Here is an 18,294-nt window from a genome sequence, read left to right as displayed (position 1 = left end):
GTTTTAACTATTCGTCGGGGGTCTGGTATGCATCCCCGCTGAATATGGGGGGACCACTACATATTTGTTTTAAATATTTAACTTTACATGTAGCCTATGCATGTGCATGGAATTCCCATTTCTCTTGATGATATATAAGTAGTATTATCTTTTGATGAATGTTAACCCTCTTACGCCGATTGGACGTATTAAACGTCGACATAAATTGTCTGTCAGGTGCCGATTGGACGTGTGGTACGTCGATAAAAAAAGTTTTTTTAAAAATTCACGGAAAAATACTTATAGGCCTACCAGGCGAAAACTTTTGAATCACGCACCTTGGGGGATGCTGGGAGCTCACGGATCAAGGCGTTGTTTTGTTTACAATCGTTACGCAGGCGCGCAAGCGCGAATTTCTTTCTTATCACACTAAAAAGTAGTGACATATTTTGTCACTTTTACATAATTTTTGCACCATTTTAAATTAGCCATTACATGGAGTATTATATATGAAAATGTGTGCAATTTCATGTAGAATACAACAAGAAAATACTCATGATTGTAGCTTTTATCAGTTTTGAAATATTTTATTACAAATAACGATAAGTGCCAAAATTTCAACCTTCGGTCAAAATTGACTCTACCGAAATGGTAGAAAAATGCAATTGTAAGCTAAAACTCTTATATTCTAGTAATATTCAATCATTTACCTTCATTTTGCAATAAATTGGAAGTCTCTAGCACAATATTTCGACTTATGGTGAATTTATGAAAAAACTTTTTTCTTACGTCCGCGCGGTAACTCTTCCGATAAATTTTTTCGTGCGATTGTCGTAATGTTTGCACCTTTTTAAATTAGCTGGTACATAAAGTTTTATATATGGAAATGTGCGCAATTTTATGCACAATACAATTAAAAACAACCCATGGTTGTAGCTGTTATCAGTTTAGAAATATTTTCATATAAATAATGACAAGTGCCAAAATTTCAACCTTCGGTCAACTTTGACTCTACCGAAACGGTCGAAAAACGCAATTGTAAGCTAAAACTCTTAAATTCTAGTAATATTTAATCATTTACCTTCATTTTGCAACAAATTGGAAGTCAAGCACAATATTTCAATTTATGGTGAATTTATGAAAAAAAAATTTCCTTACGTCCATGCGGTAACTCTTCCGAAAAAAATCAGAAATTTTTTCGTCCGATTGTCGTAATTTTTGTACCATATTAACTTAGCTGTTACATAAAGTTTTATATATGAAAATATGCGCAATTTCATGTAGAATACAACTAAAAATAATTGAAGGTTGTAGCTTTTCTCATTTTCGAAATATTTGCATATAAATCACGATAAATAGAAAAAAGACCACGTTCGGTCAACTTTGACTCTACCGAAATGGTCGAAAAACGCAATTGTAAGCTAAAACTCTTACAGTCTAGTAATATTTAGTCATTTATTTTAATTTTGAAGCAAATTCAAAGTCTCTAGCACAATATTTAGATTTATGGTGAATTTTAAAAAGAAATTTCCTTCCCCACGCGCAGATTCTCCGCCGCAAATCTCCAAAATGCGTATGTTGCATTTTCGTAATGTTTGCACCATGTTAAATTAGCCGTTACATAAAGTTTTATATATGAAAATGTGCGCAATTTTATGTAGAATACAACTAAATATAATTGAAGGTTGTAGCTTTTCTAATTTTTGAAATATTTGCATATAAAAAAAATATATATAAAAATTTTGACATTCGGTCAACTTTAACTCGTCCGAAATGGTCGAAAACTGCAATTGTAAGCTAAAACTCTTAAAGTACAGTAATATTCAATCATTTGTCTTCATTTTGAAACAAATTCGAAGTCTCTAGAACAATATTTAGATTTATGGTGAATATTTGTAAAAAATAAACATTTTTTTACGTCCGCGCATTACGAATTCATGGATAATTTTGTGCTAGTATTTTCTCTGTGTTGCTTTGATTGTTTTACAATGTGTTATATACCGAAATGATCGCAATTTAGTGTACAATACAACAATAAAATTAACTTGTTAGCTTTAACCATTTTGCTCACAGCGCGATTTGAATACAATTATATATGACATTTTTTTTTTGTGCTATCATATATCTCATTATTTATATATGATAATGATAGTTTTTTCATTTCTGATGGTTGCATACTAAACATCAGGCAATGAAAAAAAAAGGAGCCAAAAATGAACTCTTAATCTTGAAAACTAAGCGTGCTGTGATTTTTTGAAAAAAATATTTTTTCCGCTTCCGCACTCACTCCGAGACCCCCCGGCATACAGGAGACAATTTTTATTATACCCCTTCGGCGTAAGAGGGTTAACAGTGATATAGGACTCATCATTTGTAAATTGTGGTAGAATTATTTGTAAAAAAAAAAAAAAATATTTAAGTTGTTGTTAATGAAGCTTTTTATATGATGCTTTTACAAAAACTAATAAAAACCACTTTATTAGGAATGAATGAAATCCAGTATTCATTGTACCCATAAGTTTATAAAACCTCACTTGCAATAAGAGCAATTTATATGATCAATGATGCTGAATGCTTTCTAAACTCAAGTATCTTGTAACATAGTAGGAGTGCTTTATTCATTTTTTCTTTTAAGATATGTTGATCTTTCTTGTTCTCCTATCCCTTGTTGCATATACTGTATTATGAAAATTAAACTCTTTTGAGCAAAGATCCAGTCGTCCTGACTGTAAAAAGTCATTTGAACTGTGTTTATCTGCATAGAATACCATTGTTGCTTAGTCTCGATTTTTAGTGTGTTCTATGAAAGGAAATTATGTAAACTTCATAGAAACCAGTAAGAGGAAAATTGGTATTTTCTGTGGAAAAATATTAGGATGAAATTTTATTATTTGGAATTAATTGTTTATGCCACAAAATAGAATTTTTGGTCAAACCTTAGTTCAGTAAAATGATTACTTATGATATAGATTTTGGTTGAGTAGTATTCTTATAATTCTTCTTATTAATTCTATAAATACATAGACAATGATCTCTGTAGAGTATAGATTTGAAGGAAATGGAGAGAGAAAATTTTATTTTGCTCATAAACAGGGTGTGTTTTTGGAGAGAAAGAAAGCAAAATCATAGAGGGAATAAGAATTGCATTGTGCTTTACTTTTAATATTCATATACTTATGATTTTACTTTCTTGACAACATTTTTTCAGCACCAAGATTTTATTATGAATTCATCATAAGTAACAAAGTTACTTGGACCATCTAATCAGGACTGTTAAACCATACTCAGGTTTGCTTTGAAAAAATGTCTGTGAGGTGTTTTCATAAGACTTTGTGGAATGGCAAATATGAGAAGTAACATTTTACATTTGTAATCCCTTTAGGTTCCTCAAAGAAAAAGGATGCCATGGATGTTGTAAACTTACGAGTTATTTCCAAGTTAGGAAAGGTAGCAGTTGTAATTAGCCTTGGGAATCGAGAAGTAGCCAAAGTTGATGTTGCAGGTATGTATTTGTTTTTTACTACAGTATTGCCTTATGCTTAGTGGTAATCTTGAGGTAGCTAATTAACTAGATTGCTCTTTGTAGTTAGAACTTTTTCCCACAAGGAACAGTAACTACACATGCTTTACTTCCAAATTAAAAAACAGAGGTGTGAAATGTTTTTTTCATTTTTGTCTTTGTTAGAAATTTTTTTTTTTTTCAACTTTTCAGGTTTGATTGTTAATGTTGAAATGAAGGGAGAGGACATTACGATCACTTCAAAGCTAAAAGATTTTACTGTCATTGATCCCTCACCTCCAGCACTACATCCAAAGGTACTGCGATTCCTTTTTGTCATATCTACTTTTTATTAATTGAAGATCTGCTCATTAATTCAGATGTATTATTCCAATTTTGTTGTTGTATTGCTGACTAAACCTTTTAATTTTGAAGCATGTGTGGCTTTGCATCCTTCAGCTGTGTACATGCTCTGTACATTGGTAGACTTTTTATGTATTCATTAGGAATTTCAAAACAATACCCAGAGATTCTTTCAAGGGAAATAGATCAGTAACCAATGGAGACTGGTAACTTATATGTAAGGTTTTTTTAGTATGTCTTTGGTGATAGAAACTTAGTAGCTCCAGCAAGGCTCACTCCATATCAGGGAGCTTTTGAGAAATCATGATTAGAATTGGCGCTTTTTGTCAAACTCTTGTGAGTTATTTTTATGGATGTCAGCCATGTGTTATAAGTTAGAATATTGCTTTTACTTTTGTTCTTTTCATTCATCCTATCTGACCTTTTGATGGCTAGGTGAGGGTGAAATTATTTTCTAGTTGTGGTCATTAAATTGTCACAGAAAAACTAAGGACATTTACTGAGTAAATGATTGTGGTAAAGGGTGAATAATTCAGAGAGGCAGGCCTTATGAAATCAGTTGCATGATAGTTTTAATATGAAAATTAGTATAAAGAGAGAATGTGTAGGTGGTAGTGAAAGTATGAAATTTTGCAATTTAAAATCTCTCTCGGTTTTTGGTGTAAGGCATGTAACCCACTTCTGATTGCCAACTACAACTAATTGCTGAGGAAGATGAACTAATCCTGTGCGATATGAAACCAGATGAGTTTAGGAATAATTTTGCACCAATTTCATCAAAAGGTCATTAACTTTTTTCTATTAAAATTCTTACCCATAGAAGCTTTTGTATGTTTTGTCACTAGCTTATGTACTAGTTAGCCTGGGATTTGTCTTTAAAGGCCCATATTGTGTGGACTTGGTGTTTTACTTTCTTGGCTTTTGAGAGGTTAGACATCAATTTCTGTCATGACATTGATTTAATTTAGTTTATTAAATTTATTTCTGATTTGAATTTGATATTTACATACAGTGTCATTTGTGTTCTTATTCTGCCCTCTGTAATGGTTCCTTTGTGTTTTTCTATCTTTACTATTTTCATATTTATTGAAATTTTAATAATTTCATTTCTTTAGTTTTGTGAGATATTCTTTGTTACAAATCATCTATTGAATATTTTTAGCCTTTGGGAAAAAATAATTTGTTCATGTGTGGAACAAACCCTCGGTCTTACCAATAGGATAATAATAAGATAATCTTCCAGCATCTTAAGTAAATTGTGGTAGTTTGCAAATATGATGAGAACATTGGGAATAGAAACCACACAAATTAGTAATAGATATTTAAGTGACAGAACACTGATTAATGACAGGAAACTGACTTGTGACAGGGCACTGATCATGGAAGAAGTGTTAATGAATAAATTAATCACCTGGGAATAAGACAGTGTGTGGAAGAAAAGAAAGCCTAGATATCTAACTTAGTATAATGGGGAAACTTGATGTTGCATGAAAAAAAAACTGGCATAATAATAATGGTTAACCCTCGTGATCTGATGACGCATAGTGCGTCAATAAGTTTTTTCTGTAAATGCACAGTTGATGCACCAGGTGCATCATAAGTAAGTTATTTTTGTGAAAAATTCCCACAAAAAAAAAACACTTCAATCACAGAAAACATAATTGATGCCATTGGGCCGACGGATGATGAATCTCGAAGAAAACGCAAACCCGACGCCGCTAGCTTACTTAGCTACGATACAAAACATCAACATATGTAAGTAGGTTGGAAAATCTGACAATTGCACTCCATAAAAAATTTGCATTTTTTAATCAATTACAGCTCATTAGCACATTTGTAGCAAAATTATTGCTTCCATGTGAAAGAACAAACATTTCTACACAATTTAGGTATAAAACAAACTCCCAAACCTAATTATTATATTTTTCATGATTTATTTCCAAAAAATATCTATAATTTTTCTTAAAAATTTCACATTCATCACATTGTTTTTATTATTTCTAAGCCTTGTAATGATGTTCTGATTGCTTTAGGAAATAATTCAATAATTTTCCGACATAATAACACTAACCAGAAATGTATATCAGTTATAGTTCAGACGTACCGAATTTTACCAAAAAAATTTTCCATGTGTGTGTTCTTTTCGGCCCTGGGGAAAAGTTGTGTACCTTACACCCTTATATTTTCGGCATGTGGGCAAGAGGGTTAATGATGATATGGTTTAATAGGATTGTACATTCAGGTTCAGCTTCAGGGGAAGGGTCCTCAGGCAGAAAAAGAAACTGAATTAGTCATCTGTCAAGGAGATGAAGCGGACTGAAGTAAGATGACAGCTAAAGATTAGTATATAACAAAAGCTAAAACTTTTCTTATTTGCAAGGCTCAGTGATGTCCAGTAGGCGTTCTTTACGACATCTGACTAGATGAAAGATGTGTGTGAGCAAATTGGTGTCATGTTAGTTATGATGAATTTCTTGAGTCCCTAAACAATGCTAGTAATGGTAGAGCTGCTCCTGATGGGAACCTATACTATTTGTTGCCGGGGAGGGATATGATATCCTATACTATTCTTTGTAGAAGTCTTTGCCCTTCAAGAGCCAGCAGGTTATCCATCTTGAATTTGAGGTTTTATGAAATATGACTCTTCACGAACTATTGGCTGAAATATTATTTATGATAAAGGCATCATGACCACTATACAGTACAGATTGTATAACAATATTATTTTGTATTTTTAATAGCTTTTTTGGAATTTGATGTTTTATTCTTGTAAGTGTTTTTGTTTCAGGTTTATGTTTTCATTTGGATTTTCTTTAAATGGAATTTTACTCTTTTAGTAAATATTATAAAATTTTTTGTATGCTGTATTTTTTATAAGGATTTTGTAAGGATAAATGATTTTTCATAAAGTAAATTTTGTTGAGAATCAAGCATGTGGCATAGTTAATGTAAGTGTTATTGCATGTTTTTTATAATAATTGTTCATTATTACATTGCAGACTGAAGAGGAGGAAGATTTTACTTGGAAAGTAAGATGCTTTCGGTAGTATAATTAGTGTAAAATGACTTTCCTGCTTTTAGTTATTAGCAAAGCATGATCTCAGCATAAGCCTTCAAATACACTGCTAGTTTTGTAGCCTTAATTAGCTTAGGATTTGTATGTTGGTATATTTTAACAGAGACTGTGCTATTGTTCTGCTGTAAGTATACTGTAATTGTTTATCTTTTTACACTAGGTATATACAGTATGCTTTTTCCAAGATAAAGAAAGGACAATTCTGCCACATTCACACTTAAACTGCTGAATTTTGAATGACTCCATATGTTTAAAGCTTCCACAGCACTAGGCACTTCATACACCTACACAAAAGGCTGACTAGCAGCAAATTGGAACCCAGATATAAATCTGCAGATTTCATACATACTCCTCACACCATAGATAATGAGGGCTCTCCTTTCCAGTAATGCTTACTCCAACTATTCCGACCTTTCTGGCTCTTCCATATCTCCTTCCTATAAACACTTCATAGTCATATTTTCTTTTCACCAATCATTCATCATCTGCTCTTTCCACATGACCATACCATCTCCAAAAACTGATCCATCCTTTCATCTCTGCTAACCCTCTTATCGCTGCAGTGCATCTGCACACTTCTCACAATCTTTCATTTCTTCTTATGTTACAAATACTGTGCAAATAGTTCCTCTTCAAAGCTTCAACCTTTTTTCCATTAACATTTGACATCTGCATTTCACTTCCATAGAGGAGAGATGGTGCATTAGTCCTCTTCATACATTCCTGCAAACATCAACCATTCCATACTACATTCATAACTCAACCTCATTCCCCACAACTTACTATTTACATATACCTCGAGATACGAAAGGCTCAACTTACGAAAAACTCGAGATACGAAAGCCAATACGAAAAATTTAACGGCTCTACATACGAAAAGTTTTCAAGATACGAAAGGTTTCTGAAAGTCCAAGATTCGCCCGGATAACAATTTTGAAAATCGCGCCACGCACCGCCATCTTAGTATACTAGTAGACTTGCCACCATCCTCCTGCTCTCCCATTGGTTCCTGATGCTAGTCGCGGCCATGAAATCCTTCTCTCCTATTGGCCAGCGTCCCTCCCATCATGCATCTACTATGTACACTTGGTGGCGTGGCTCGGCCACTCAGTACCAGCATTGTTATAGTACTCACTATGGTTATTTCGTTTTCCGGGGCGATTGTGTCATGTGTACGTAATACTAATTTTCATACAATCAACTTACCTGTCAGATATATACATAGCTAAGACTCCGTCGTCCCCGACAGAAATTCAAATTTCGTGCCACTCGCTACAGGTAGGTCAGGTGATCTACCGGCCTGCCCTGGGTGGCAGGACTAGGAACCATTCCCTTTTCCGTTTTATCGCCTATTTTCTCTGTCGCCGGTGGTATCAACATTGTTGTTACTACCTCCTGACCTGGAATCTTATTTCAACCTTTTGATCATCGTTTCTCAGCTTTTTGGTGACGTACCTGGATCGTGGTTTATGGCATTCGCTACTGTGGACTGAATTTGGACTTGCTTTTTTATTTTTCTCAGTATGTCTGACTCAAATGTGTGTGTGAGAATGTGTGTGAATGTAGGCTGCAAGGTGAGGATACCGAAGGCTTCGGTTGATCCTCACACTGTATGTCGTAAATGTAGGGGGTTTGAATGTTCTTCTTCTAATACCTGTCATGAATGTGATGGGTTGAATGCGGAAGAATGGAAGACTAACTTCTTATTTGAGGAAGTTAGAGAGGGATAGAGTTAGACGTTCAAAGAGTGTGTGTACAAGGCCTATTGAGCCTTTTTTTTATTCTATCTCTAACCTTAAGGAATTTGATTCTCCCTCTGTGTCGAATCATTCACAGGCTTTACTTTCAGAATCGGCCTCTGAAATCGCCGATCTGAAGGCTACTATTTCTAAGATGAGGTCCAAAATGGCGGTCTTACAAGGTAAGGATAGTGAGAGTTAAGTGTTAAGTGAAGTGAGTGCTCCCAGTGTTGTGGAGGGGGCGTTTGATCGTCTCTGTGACGCTCCCAGGCCTAGACCGCTTCCAAGCTCCCATGCCCAGAGGAGAAGGAAAGTCGAAAGCCTTAAGGAGGTCGTGGAGAATCCCCAACGGTCAGACGTCCCTTCAGCAGGCTCTGTTTCGCTTCAGACTGCCTCAGTGGACCGCTTTAGAAAAAGTGTCTGCGAGACTGCGGAGAGGTGTTTCTCTCTTCCTCCTCCCTCCCTTCCTTCACCTTCACCTAAACGAGGATGGAAGGATTCGGACCTTTCCAGGCCCCTGAAAAGGCATTGGAGAGAACCTTATTTGAAGTCGAGCCTGGAGCGCTTCTCGGATGAAGCTCCCTCTTCAATCAAAAAGGCTAAGGTTGTGTCAACGTCTCCCTACATGGACGTAGCGGATCACTCGCCTTCGAACTCTCCTTCTCCTCCCATTGAAGAAGACGTGGGAGAAGCTTCAAGGAAAATTCTTCTAGCTGTCCAAAAGCAGCTAGCCTCATTGGTTGGAGTTTTGGCTAGAGATCCTCCTCGTAAGAAGGATGTTTCTCTTCCTATCAAGAAGTCTCGTCCTATCTCCCCTGCCAGGCGCGAGGCGTCTTCCAGGCATGAAGCTTCCTCTTCCAAACAGGTAGAAGAGGACATTCTTTCTAGAGCAAGAGCGAGAGAGGCATATACCAGGCGCGAAGCGCAAGACAGGACGCCAGCCAGACGCGAGGCGTCCTCCAGATGCGTGGAAGCAGCCAGGCGCGAGACTCCAGCCAGGACACCTTCCGGATGTGAAGCGTCATACAAGCGCGAGGCGCCAGCCAAGTTTTTGGCGCCAGCCAGGACGCCAGTTGAGTGCGAGATGTCTTCCAGGCGCGAGGCGTCTTCCAGACGTGAGGAGCCAGCCAAGCGCGAGGCGTCAACCACGATGCCAGGCGGACGCCAGGCGTCATCCAAGCGCGAAGCGTCATCCATATATGAGGAGCCACCTAAGCGCGTGGCGCCAGCCAAGCGGGAAGCGTCTTACAAGGCTGAACATTCTTTCAGACAAGATGCGCCTTCCAGACGTGAGGCTCCAACTTTTGTGAAGAGGAGGGATTATCACTCTCTTAGTCCCTCTCCTATCAGGAGTTTGTCTCCCCCAGAGAAAAGACGTCCTGATTTTACTACGGATTCTCCTTTAGACCCCGAGTTAGATGAGAACTCAGAATACGAGACTCGCGGAAGGGAAGGACTGTCAAGCTACAAAGTCTTGACAGCCCTTCTTCTTGAGGAATATGGAGACGCATTAACCCCTGCCACTCCTCCTTCTCCGCGCTCTTTGTTTTCGAGCGCAAAGGCGAAAAAATCTTCGTCTTTCCTTAGAATGAGACCCACCATATCTATGAAGAGGGCTCTTCAGTCTTTGAATTCCTGGATGGATTCGAAGGAGGAGCTGGTCAGGACGGTCTTCTGCATGCCCCCAGCGAGACTCGCTGGCAGAAGGGGCATTTGGTATTAGATGTATGGGCCTTTCTCTCCCGTCTTCGGCTGAAGCAGACTTTTCAAGTTAGTGGATGCGTCGAGAAGACAAGGTTTGAACTCTGCCCGTGTGACTTGGGGCATTTCAGAACTGGATCATCTCCTCAAGGGACTCTTCCATGTATTGGAAGTTTTCAGTTTCTTAGATTGGTCCCTTGAGGTGATGTCCAAAAAGGCGCATGACACAGAAGGTCTCGACCCAGATGTACTCCTTTGTATTCTGTCGTGTATCGACAAGGCAGTACAAGATGGCTCTTTAGAAATCTCCTCTTTATTTGGAGCAGGACTTCTTAAGAAGAGGACAGTTTTCAGTGCTTTTTTGACCAAAGCGGTCTCCCACTCTCAGAGAGCAGCACTTTTGTACTCTCCCTTATCGGACTTTTTGTTTCCTTCTCAGTTGGTGAAAGACATTTCCCGGTCATTAACTGAGAAGGCGACTCAAGACCTTCATACTCAGTCATCGAGGAAGAAGAGACCTGCGGCTGCGGTTGAAAAGAAAGGACCGAGTACGTCTGTTCAGCCCTTTCGAGGAGGCCCTCCCTCCAGAGCACCCTCAAGAAGGAAGGCTCCTGAGAGGAGAGGTAGGTCTGCCTTCCGTCCCTTTAAGAAGGGTAAATGATTCTTCACACCTCCAAACACCAGTAGGTGCCAGGCTCTTAGAATTTGCGGAGGCCTGGGCACGTATAGGCACGGACGCCTCATCTTTGTCTATGATAAGGAAGGGATACCTTACACCTTTCCTCGACAGTCCTCCCCTAACGTCAACTCCGCGGGAACTGTCGGCCAGATACAGGGACCCTGTACTGAGGGATACTCTTCGACTGATGGTGGATCAGATGTGGGACAAGAGAGCGATAGAACTAGTGCTGGATCAGAACTCCCCGGGGTTTTACAATCGCCTTTTTCTGGTTGCAAAGGCCTCGGGGGGGGGGGGGGGGGGGGGGGGGGGTGGGGGGGGGGGGGGGGGGGGGGGGGGGGGGGGGGGGCTGGAGACCAGTACTAGACGTCAGCGCTCTGAACATATTTGTTCAGAAGGAGAAGTTCTCCATGGAGACTTCAGCCTCAGTCCTTTCAGCTTTACGCCAAGGAGATTGGATGGTGTCTCTGGATCTCCAGGATGCCTATTTTCACGTACCGATTCACCCTTCGTCGAAGAAGTACCTCCGTTTCATGGCGGAGGGAAGGATCTTTCAGTTCAGGGCCTTGTGTTTCGGCCTGTCCACAGCTCCTCAGGTCTTCACAAGCCTGATGAAGAATGTGGCGAGGTTTCTTCACCTAAAAGGGGTGAATATCTCTCTGTATCTGGACGACTGGCTCATCAGGGCCAGATCAGAGAGACAGTGTTTGGAGGACCTTATTCTGACCATGAACTTGATCAAGTCGTTGGGATTACTCGTGAACCTCGAGAAGTCGCAGCTGACCCCCAGACAGAATTTAGTCTATCTGGGGATTCAGATGGATTCTCAGGGTTTTCGAGTATTTCCTTCGCAAGAGAGACTAGCGAGAGGCTTGGAGAAAGTCTCTCTCTTCTTAAGGAAAGAACGGACGTCGGCGAGGGAATGGTTAAGCCTTCTAGGAACCCTTTCCTTGCTCGAACAGTTCTTTCCTCTAGGAAGACTGCATATACGTCCACTTCAATTCTTCCTCAAGAGGTCTTGGAGTTGAAGACAGGAAATCTATCAGACGCCTTTCCCATTCCAGTGGAGATGAAGCCTCACTTGGAATGGTGGTTGCCCCCATTGAAGGAGAACAAGGGAATCTCCCTGAAGGTTCAGAACCCAAACCTAGTGTTATACTCCGACGCGTCAGAGAAGGGTTGGGGAGCAACTTTAGGCTCGAGAGAGGTGTCAGGCATCTGGGAAGCAGCACAGGTGTCCTGGCACATAAACTGCAAGGAGCTCTTTGCCGTACATCTGGCTCTAAAGAGCCTACAACCTTTGGTATCGAACAAAGTAGTTCAAGTGAATATAGACAACACCACAGCGTTGGCCTACATTCGGAAACAAGGAGGGACTCACTCCTTGTTCCTTTACGAACTGGCAAGAGACCTACTGCTTTGGACTTCCCAGAGGAATATCTCCCTGCTTACGAGATTTATTCAGAGAGAAAGGAACGTAAGGGCGGACAGGCTCAGCAGGAGGAACCAGGTCCTTCACACAGAGTGGACCCTCCACTTAGAAGTGTGTCAAAGTCTCTGGTCTCTTTGGGGGACTCCTCATGTGGATCTCTTCGCCACATTCCTTTCCAAAAGACTAGAAGTATTTTGTTCGGTGGTAGAAGACCCCAGAGCTCTGATAGTCGACGCCTTCTTACTAGACTGGTCTCACGTAGATGTCTACGCTTTTCCTCCGTTCAAGATCCTGGGACTAGTTCTAAAGAAATTTGTGGCTTCAAAGGGAACACGGATGACCCTGATAGCCCCCTTTTGGCCAGCACAAGATTGTTTCACAGAGGTGGTGGAGTGGACAGTAGATTTTCCCAAATCCCTCCCAAGAAGGACGGATCTTCTCAAACAACCACACTTCCAGAGGTATCATCAAAACCTCCCCGCTCTCGCTCTGACTGCCTTTCGACTATCGAAAGACTTGTCAGAGCGAGAGGGTTTTCTCGCAAAGTTGCAAGCGCGATTGCGAGAGCCCGCAGAGCTTCCACTAGACGAGTATATCAGTCCAAGTGGGAAGTTTTTAGAATGTGGTGCAAGTCTAAGAAGTTGTCCTCCTCCACTACCTCTGTGACTGAAATCGCTGATTTCTTGCTTTTCTTGAGAGAAGAATCACATCTATCTGTACCCACAATAAAGGGATACAGAAGCATGCTTTCAGCAGTCATCAGGAATAGAGGGCTAGATCTGACAGATAATAAGGATCTCCACGATCTCATAAGATCCTTTGAAACTACAAAGTCTACGGAACCAGCTCCTCCTAGCTGGAACCTAGATGTAGTTCTAAAATTCCTGTCATCTGAAAAGTTCGAACCCCCTCATCTGGCGTCTTTTCGTGACTTAACTAGAAAATGTTTGTTCCTATTATCTTTAGCCACAGCAAAAAGAGTTAGTGAACTGCATGCTCTAGAGGATAAAGTAGGATTCAAGGGGGACTCAGCCATTTGCTCGTTTAAAGCTTTATTTCTAGCTAAAAATGAGAATCCCTCGAATCCCTGGCCTAGGACCTTCGAGGTTAAAGGCTTATCGAGTCTCGTAGGGAGAGAGGCAGAAAGATCTCTTTGTCCTGTAGAGCTCTGAAATTCTATCTTCAGAGAAAACACCAGATGGGGGGCTCTAGACAAGGTCTTTGGTGCGCAGTAAAAGACCCTACAAGACTGATGTCTAAGAATGCTCTAGCGTTTTTTGTGAGAAGCGTCATTACAGATGCGCATAAGAGCTGTCCTGACGACGCGTTTCAACTTTTAAGAGTGAAAGCTCATGAAGTAAGAGCAATAGCGACGTGTCTCTCGTTTCATAAGAATGTCGCTAAAGAACATCTTGGAAGCAACATTTTGGAGATGCAACTCAGTATTTGCATCTCACTACTTGAGAGATGTTCGTGTGACCTACGAGAATTGTTGTTCTCTAGGTCCTTTCGTGTCTGCGGATACAATCCTGGGTATAGGAGCTAACACCGATCCTTAAATTGTACATACCTTCTATTAGATATGTTCTAGACTTTCTGCTGACAAAGTGCAAGACGTCGCACTGGCGGCCAGTCACTATTGTTCAGTAAGGAACTCTTGTGATATCTTATTAGAGGAGTATTATTTTTTTTTGAAAATTTATGTGTGTGCGCGTAATGTGTTTTTGAGTTATGGTTGTTGTGAAGAGTTTGGGGATAACTCGGAACAATTTTTAATACTAACACGGTGGTTAGGATCAGGTGGTCGGGATTGGTTGTGTGCTCCTTCATAAGGTGTATTGTCATATAAGTGGATCAGCACCCATTGACAAAGTCCTTTCAGGCTCTGCCGAGTAAGCGGATAAGACCCCAACGGCAGACCCACAAGAACTCTTGGCCATAGATCATATATCTCGCTAAAGTTTCTTGAGGTGATGCAGACTCCTGGGCAGCAGCCACGAAGTCTACCACCTATCAGGTAGGAACCAAGGTTTATTTATACCTACAACATATGTTGTTTACCTGTCTATTCCATAAGTAGCTGTCTCTTACCCTCCATCAAAGGGTGCCAATCAGCTATGTATATATCTGACAGGTAAGTTGATTGTATGAAAATGATATTGTTATGATACAATGAAGTTTCATACATACTTACCTGGCAGATATATACGATTAATGGCCCACCCAGCCTCCCCGCAGGAGACAGGTGGAAGAGAGAAAATATGATAGAAAACGGGAATGGTTCCTAGTCCTGCCACCCAGGGCAGGCCGGTAGATCACCTGACCTACCTGTAGCGAGTGGCGCGAAATTTGAATTTCTGTCGGGGACGACGGAGTCTTAGCTATGTATATATCTGCCAGGTAAGTATGTATGAAACTTTATTGTATCATAACAATATCATATTTTAAAAAAAAGTGACCAAGATCTCTCACATGGGATAAGTGATCAAGGCCTCTCTCATGGGATAACTGGAAACTTTGCAAGGTTGGTAGAATCTCCACTCCCTGCTGAACAGAGGGTGTAGACCAATCATTTACAACATGCATACCAGTATGTAGTGTACGTATAATCAAGGCACTTCAGTTTATGTTGAAGGTCAGCAGCCGAACATTCAGTACCCAAATCAGTTGCAGAGAGAGCATTTGGTTGAACAGGGTTTTGATGGACACCAGGGCCAACAGAGTCATGAGGTGCAAAAAAAAGAAAGTTGAAATTCTGTGGGAAAAAAAAAAAAAAAAAACCTATGTAAAGTAAAAAAAGTTAAAAATAAAAACAAAAAAGAAGAAAAAAATGGCAGAAATTAGAGCAGCTTTTCATAGAGTGCAATCATTTGTAGAAGACACAAAAGGCTCACACAGGAACATTGTGAAAAAGTACGTAGGCAGAAGCAATCTTCCTTGGATAGTTATGTTGTAGTTCGTACGTATATTTTTTAAAGTGTACGTACGTACATATTACATAAAAAAAAAGGCAGAAATTAAAGCTGCTTTTCATAAAGTGCAATCATTTGTAGAAGACACCCCCCTGAAAAGGCTCACACAGAAACATTGTGAAAAAGTACGTAGGCAGAAGCAATCTTCCTTGGATAGTTACGTATGTACGTAGCCTCACTCGAAAGGTAAGCTTCCACATTTTACGTTACAGTAATAATATTTCTTTGTACACTAATATACACTTAATTTACAGGTTTTTTTCTTTTTTGATTTTTTAGTCTTAATTTAGGTATTGAATGGTCCCCCCCAAAATTGTTGTAGTATTTCATTGTTTACAGGTCAATTTAGCTTTATTATGAAATTTAATGGGGTGTTTTTGGAGGGCTTGGAACGGATTAGCCATTTTACATGTAAAATGTGGTCCAAGATACGAAAACCTCATGATACGAAGGGCGCTTCGGAACGGATTAATTTCGTATCTCGAGGTACTACTGTACTATCCTTTCTTCATTCACATAAAGCAGTCATGAAGACATAACACATCTTGTCTTCTCATCCTTTTTTTTTTAATGATATTGAAAACCAGTCATTCCCCTTACTACAAACTCTTAACTACAACTGAAAAGCTTTTTATTGATATCAGCAACTTACCCTCTGCCATTTATCATGAACACTCTCTACATTGCATCAATATCAGTTTAGTCATTAGCTTTCTGTAGGCCCATTTATGCCACATGTTGCATTTTCCTTTGACTTTCAGACTTCTCATATAGCTGTTTCATCACAGACATTTGATCCACCCACTCTCTTCTTATTGAAATCCACTCTGTTCTCCCCATATAAGACCACCTCTCATATGTCATACCTTGTCAATGAGAATCCAACATCACAATAAAGTTGTGGACCTATAATTCTTACAGTCTCCTCAGCCACATTAACCCTCACAGCCATTCAATTACACTTTCATCACCTTATCACAGCATCTTTTATCTTCCATATTTAACCAATACAGTGTAGGATGGCAGGATGAGCGAAGAAGGGATTCAGAGAATAGGTGAAATATTAGTGTTACACAAAGAATTAACATGTGTGAACCATTATCTCACATTTATGCAAAGTGGTTATTAGCCAGGGATGGCTCACAAATGAAAAATAGGCTGTATTACAGTAAAATCATAAATAAAATTTACTCCTAAATAACATTGACAGATCTAGTTTGTTGCACTAGATTAGGTGAAATGTTGACCACACCTAGGACTAAACAAAACATGTTAAGTACTGTTTAGTACTTGCAAAGTGCTGTTTAAGCTAACAGAAGAGTCCAATGGGAAAAATGTCAACATTAGTTCTTAGGGAAAGAATCACTTTCAGACTCATGAATTTTCCCATTGATATGGTTTACATCACATTAGCTACACTGAATTCAGATGAAATTGTTTGGGGTTGTTGTTGGCCAACACTAGAAGCTATGTTGATCTAATCACTATGTCTGATATTGCTTTAGTAACACAATAGTTATTTTGATATGAAAACATGACTACTTAAAGGATGGCTTGTTTCATCAGCAAATTACCAATGTATGCTTTTATTACATTGATCTGTTTGATTAATGATAGCTGTGTTTTTTGAAAAGCACGTGGAATTGTTCACTGTGGAAAACTTTGCACATTTTTTGGTTTGTCATTAACGTATAATTACCCTTTGAAATAGTAAATCTGTTTTTCACATTGTCTTATGGATTTGTGGCACTTTTTTGTTGCACATTTACACATACGTATAAGACTCTAGCTGCTTTGTGCAAATTATGAAAAGTTTTATTGTGTTAAGATGACTTTCTTGTGGAATTTAGATCATAAGATTACAAATAGGTTTATGTGTATAATTCACAAAGTCTTTACTCTGGGTTATTTTTTTATGCCAAGGAAGCTGTATAGTATATATATATATATATATATAATATATATATAATATATATATATATATATTATATATATATATATATATATATATATAGATATATATATCTATATAATTAATATATACTCATACACACACATACACACACAGATACACCATATACATATATATATATACATATACATATATATATACATACACATATATATATACATATATATATATATATACATACATATATATATATATATATATATATATATATATATATATATATACTATATATATATATATATATATATATATATATATATATATATATATATATACTATATATATATATATATAGAAATATTAGTATACAAACCTCTGAGAGAGGCTGATTCAAGATTTGTTACTTGATAATGATACAGTACTTTTAATATTTGTGGCATGCTGGCATGCTTTAATCAGTGCTGGGAAAGGAAATAGTATAAAATGGTGATCTGGTTTTATGGCCCTTGTCTAGTTCCGATTATCGGGAGTTATTTCTGATTTCTGGTTAGTGGCAGTTATGGTGCCGAGTTCCGGTCATTGCAACAGAGGCTCCATTACCCGGTTATTGGCACCATTAACCGTCTTACGCCGAATGGTGGACGTATTAAACGTCAAGTCAAAATGTCTCCCGTATGCCGATAATGGACGTATCATACGTCGACTCAAAAAAGTTTTTTTAAAAATTCGCGGAAAAATACTTATAAGCCTACCAGCCGAAAAATTTTGAATCACGCGCCTTGGGGGATGCTGGGAGTTCACGGATCAAGGCGTTGTTTTGTTTACAATCGCTACGCAGGCGCGCAAGCGCGAATTTCTTTCTTATCGCACTAAAAAGTATCAGTGACACATCTCAGAAATTATTTCGTCACTTTGACATAATTTTTGCACCATTTTAAATTA

At 38.7% G+C, this 18,294-nt stretch overlaps 1 protein-coding gene across 1 annotated transcript in view; it reads right to left on the bottom strand.

Moving 5' to 3' along the window:
- LOC135216964 (intermembrane lipid transfer protein Vps13-like) overlaps positions 1 to 18,294 on the bottom strand; it is an 840,085-nt gene that overhangs the window by 568,037 nt on the left and 253,754 nt on the right.

The sequence above is a fragment of the Macrobrachium nipponense genome, chromosome 7 (genome assembly GCF_015104395.2).
Source record: "Macrobrachium nipponense isolate FS-2020 chromosome 7, ASM1510439v2, whole genome shotgun sequence".
Lineage (NCBI taxonomy): Eukaryota > Metazoa > Arthropoda > Malacostraca > Decapoda > Palaemonidae > Macrobrachium > Macrobrachium nipponense.
This window is presented reverse-complemented; position numbering and strand designations above follow the sequence as displayed.